This window comes from Oncorhynchus nerka, linkage group LG28, assembly GCF_034236695.1.
Source record: "Oncorhynchus nerka isolate Pitt River linkage group LG28, Oner_Uvic_2.0, whole genome shotgun sequence".
In the NCBI taxonomy this organism is placed as follows: Eukaryota; Metazoa; Chordata; class Actinopteri; order Salmoniformes; family Salmonidae; genus Oncorhynchus; species Oncorhynchus nerka.
The window spans coordinates 58968975-58974991 of record NC_088423.1 but is presented as its reverse complement, the minus strand read 5'-3'; positions in this window follow the sequence as shown (position 1 = coordinate 58974991).

Sequence of the window (6017 nt, the reverse complement as noted above, 5' to 3'; positions counted from 1 at the left end):
AATAGAATTAGAGTTGGATAAATGTCGATCAACTAGAATTTTTTCACAAGGACTTATACAGGATACTAACCTCAACATTAAAACCTTCAATTCAAATCAAACTTCCATACCTAAAACCTTAGTTTTGGACACAATTACCGGAATGGACTATTACTACCAACAACTATCAAAACAAAACGTTTAACAAACCAAAACCTGCAGAAGAAACATGCAGAACCTAGAGATACCATCCAACATAAAATTGAGTGAGACATTTTCAGTCTGAAGCTACTTCTGAAGCCAAAAAGTAACAGAATAATCCTTAGGTAATTTTGTTATATAAAGCTAAATAAATGTATACTACGCTACAGTACCAAGCTGCTAGGACAGAACCGACCTGGAGGTACCTTCAATTAGCACTGAAGTGTGAAGTCAGACGTGTGAAAACTCTTGAGCCAAAACAATGTCAGGAGAGTTTCACAGCCCCCTCCCCCCCAAATGCAGAGGCCTTTGAACCCCAAATGGCTTATCCCTGTCCAGAGGTCATTACAATACAATACCCCATGGATATTAAAAATAACACTGCAAGGAATAAGGGAAATAAAAGAAGTTCCTCAAGGATAATCCAGAGACACTATTTGCGGACTGCTGCAAGGAGAACGTAAGCAACTTAATGTTCCACACGGACCATCCCCTGGCATGCCACAGTGCTATAAGAGCACACGACCCCTATGTCAAGAGAGAGGGTATTGGCCCAGGGTGGTAAACTTAGAATCTTAACTTCAGTCATTGAGTTTTACATAACTGTTGTTGGGACTTGCACCTACTGTATGCAAACAACCCCTGTCAAAGTGTACAAGTCTGGGACAATAATGGTGCAGGGCATCCTCATGCAGTTCCAGCTGGGCTTTTACAGGATCAAAGAGAGAGCCCAGCAGGATAAGGTCTCTATGATGACTCCCCCATCCTGACTGAGTCTGATCACACCTCTTCAAACTGTCCTGCAGATGAGGATAGTCCCCCCCCACCCACCCAGGTCCCACATCTGCACTGCTCCTCCATCATTGAGAGGGATACATTCACAGAGCTGGAGAGAGACATGGTGGAGCTCAGAGAGCTAGTCCACACAATCCAGACAGAAAAACCCCACAAAACAAACCAACACAACCCCCCCAACAAAATCCGTGGGGCAGAAGGTAGAGATGAACAGCTAACTGAGAGAGCTGGCTGCTCTACGGACTGAACTGAAGTGAGAGAACCCAAAGAGGCACACATGGCACTGAAGGACGAGGTCAGAAAGCTGAGGTGTGCCAGAGAGCAGAACACTACCCAAGACAGAAAAGCCCACTCCAGACCCGGACCACAACACCACAATGGGACAAAAAACACAGGACCCACCAACCCCACCCTCTGCTAACAATCCTCCAGTCAGCTCCCCCGATAGCCCTCCTGACAACCCCCCATCCACTGAGGACACAAAAAAGCCAGAGACTGATTTAAATGGCAAATGCATGCAAGAGGATAGACTTTTTCCTCAAACACAAAGTGGCTAAACTCTGGAGCCCAAACAGTAGGCATGCCCTGGAGCTGTTGTCAGAGAACAGACTAGGGTCCCCCAGCCACATCATAATTCACACGGGCACAAATGACCTGAGGGCCCAGCAGGAAAGGTTGGCAACAGCACTCAAGGGAGTGATTGAAAAAGCTTCTTCCACTTTCCCCAAAGCACAAGTGGTTTTCTCCACCCTGCCACCATACAGTGGGTGAATTCAAGCATTATGCGAGACTGTGCCTCAAAACCTAATGTATACCTGGCCCAGCAATCCACCCTGGACTTGAACATCCTTCATGACCAGGTCCACCTCTGCAAGGCAGCAATCCCAACCTTTGACAGGACCCTGAAGGACGTCATCCTCAACTGTAGCCCCAGCACCTCACACAGGAGCAACAGAGCAATGGATACCCCCCCCCCCCCCAACCAGCTAAGACCACCCCAAGCAAACCCTGGCCACACCCTATATAGGCCCCCCCATATCAGACCTATGCCCCTTCTGCAAAGCCCATGTCCCGCCCCTGCGGCAAGGACGTCAACATGACAGCAGGACATATCCCCGTGCCGTGAGCAGAGCAACAGGCCCAACCCCCACTATTACACACACCCAAGCCCCATCCTGCTACCTAAGAGGTATGTATCAGATGCTCAACATGCTCTGCTCACATCCACTGTGATGGCCCGGGCCTACACCACACAAAAACAACACAGACACTATGGAACACAAAGATTTTACTATCTCATCCTGAAATGTCATCCTACAAGAAACATGGTATAAAGGAGACTGACCCACTGGTTGCCCTCTATTTTTTTTATATATATATTTTTTTAAAGTACCTTTATTTTACTAGGCAAGTCAGTTAAGAACAAATTCTTATTTTCAATGACGGCCTAGGAACAGTGGGTTAACTACCTGTTCAGGGGCAGAACGACAGATTTGTACCTTGTCAGCTCGGGGATTTGAACTTGCAACCTTTCGGTTACTAGTCCAACACTTTAACCACTATGTTACTGGTAGTCCCATCCACCAAACTACCAAGTGTGAATCAAGGAAGATTCTCAGGGGGTATGCTAATTTGGTATAGAGCAGACCAAACACATTAAAATTTGTCAAAACGGGAACATTTTACATCTGGCTAAAAAATAAGGAAACTCTCTCAACATTGAAAAATGTCCTCATGTGTGCTACATATATCCCCCCAATAGAATCCCCATACTTTAACGATGACAGCTTCTCCATCCTAGAGGGGGAGATCAACCATTTCCAGGCTCACTAGTCTGTGGCGATCTAAATGCCAGAACTGGACAAGAACCTGACACCATCCGCACACAGGGGGACAAAGACCTACCTGGAGGTGACAGCATTCCCTCCCCCATATGCCCTCCTAGACACAACACAACCAACAAAAATGGGTCACAACTCCTGCAGCTCTGTCCTGACGCTGGGTATGTACATAATCAATAGTAGGCGTCGAGGGGATTCCTACGGTAGGTACACCTATAGCTCATCTCTTGGAAGTCGTACTGTAGACTACTATAGCACAGACCTCAACCCATGGTCTCTTAGAGCATTCACAGTCAGTCCACTGACACCCCTATGAGATCTCAGCAAAATCACATTACTTGAACAGAGCTAAGCTCAATCATGAGGCATCAAAGCCAAAGGAACTGAATAATATTAAGAAATGCAATAGTTGTGAGCAAAATAGTGTGGAAATCTACCCTTCCAAAATTAGACAACAACAAATTCCTTCTAGACAGTTTCCTAGACAAAAATGTTTCACTGTAATAGTGAAGGTGGAAATTTGGCAGTAGAAAACCTAAACAGTATATTTGACCTCTCAGCTTCCCTATCAAATCTAAAAAATTGCAAGCAGACAACCTAAGAAAATTAACAATGACAAATTGTTTGATAAAGAATGCAAAAACTGAAGAAATAAATTGAGAAACCTATCCAACCAAAAACATAGAGACCCAGAAAACCTGAACCTTCCTTCACTATGGTGAATCACTAAAACAATACAGAAATACACTAGTAACAAGAAGGAACAGCACATCATAAATCTCAAAGTAATTGAAGAATCCATAGAATCTAACCACTTTTGGGAAAATTGGAAAACTAACCATGAAGAGTTCTATCCAAAACAGATGTATGGATAAACCACTTCTCCAATCTTTTTGGCTCTAAAACAAAGAACAAACAGCAAAAACATATGCATGATCAAATACAAATCTTAAAATCAACTATTAAAGACTACCAGAACCCACTGGATGTTTCAATTACATTGAATGAACTACAGGACAAAATATACAAACCCTCCAAGCCAAAAAGCCCTGTGGGGTTGATGGTGTCCTAAATTAAATTAAATATACAGACCACAAATTCCAATTGGCTATACTTAAACTCTTTAACATCATCCTCTGCTCTGGCATCTTCCCCAATATTTGGAACCAAGGATTGATCACCCCAATTCACAAAAGTAGAGAAAAATGTAACCCCAATAACTACCGGGGGATATGTGTCAACAGCAACCTTGGGAAAATCCTCTGCATTATCATTAACAGCAGACTTGAACATTTCCTCAGTGAAAACAATGTACTGAGCAAATGTCAAATAGGCTTTTTACCAAATTACCTTACGACAGACCACATATTCACCCTGCACACCCTAATTGACAAACAAAACAAAGGCAAAGTCTTCTCATGTTTTGTTTATTTAAAAAAAAAGTGGTGTTGGGGGAAAAAACATACAACATTATAAAATCCATTTACATGAACAACAAGTGTGCGGTTAAAATGTACAAAAAAAACACATTTCTTTCCACAGGGCCGGGGTGAGACAGGGATGCAGCTTAAGGCCCACCCTCTTCAACATATATATCAACGAATTGGCGAGGGCACTAGAACAGTCTGCAGCACCTGGCCTCACCCTACTAGAATCTGAAGTTAAATGTCTACTGATCTGGTGCTTCTGTCCCCAAGCAAGGAGGGCCTACTGCAGCACCTAGATATTCTGCACAGATTGTCAGCCCTGGGCACTGACAGTAAATCTCAGTGAGACAAAATTAATGGTATTCCAAAAAAGGTCTAGTCGCCAAGACCACAAATACAAATTCCATCTAGACACCATTGCCCTAGAGCACACAAAGAACCTAGACAAACCTAAACATCAGCGCCACAGGTAACTTTCACAAAGCTGTAAACGATCTGAGACACAAGGCAAGAAATAAAAATAAAATCACATTTGACATAATTAGGATCTGGCTAAAAATACTTGAATCAGTTATAGAACCCATTGCCATTTATGGTTGTGAGGTCTGGGGTCCGCTCACCAACCAAGAATTCACAAAATGGGACAAGCAAAAATATCCTAAGTGTACAACATAAATCACCAAATAATTCATGCAGAGCAGAATTAGGCCAATACCCACTAATTGTCCAAATCCAGAAAAGAGCCATTAAATTCAACCACCTAACAGGGAAGTGATTCTCAAACCTTCAATAACAAAGCCATCACCCACAGAGAAATTAATCTGGAGAAGAACTCCCCAAGCAAGCTGGTCATGGGGCTCAGTTCACAAACACAAACAGACCCCATAGAGCCCCAGGACAGCAACACAATCAGACACAGTCAAATCATGAGAAAAATATATATATTTACTTGACACATTAGAAGGAATTGAGCAAACTAGAATGCTTTTGGCCCTAAACAGAGAGTATACAGTTGCAGAATATCTGACCACTGTGACTGACCCAAAATGAAGGAAATCTTTGACTATGTACAGACTCAGTGAGCATAGCTTTGCTATTGAGAAAGGCTGCCAAGGCAGACCTGGCTCTCAAGAGAAGACAGGCTATGTGCACACTGCCCACAAAATGTAGAAACTGAGCTGCACTTCCTAACAAATGTATAACCATAGAGACACATATTTCCCTCAGATTATACAGATCCACAAAGAATTTGAAAACCAATCAAATTTTGATAAACTCCCATATCTATTGGGTGAAATATCACAGCAGCAAGATTTGTGAAAATCAAACACCATTGTAAATATAACCTATATGTTATTTATTTTCCATTTTGCACTTTAACTATTTGCACATCATTAAAACACTGTATATAGACATTATGACATTTGAAACATCTTCATTTTGGAACTTGAGTGTAATGTTTATTTCACTTTAGTTTATTATCTATTTCACTTGTTTTGGCATGCGTTTCCCATGCCAAAAAAGCCCATGAGAGAGAGAGAGAGAGAGAGAGAGAGAGTATATTTGTTCTATCCCCTAACCTGTTATAACACCCACAATGATAAAAATTGATTGATAGATCAATCCACTGTTAAACACATCCTTAAGAAACATTCACAATTCCTGACATAATTATTTGGTTGGTTATATGACTTTCTTTTTTTTCTCTTCCTACCTTTTATTTAACTACGCAAGTCATTATTTACGAGGGTAAAAAAAAACATGCCCTGTTAAG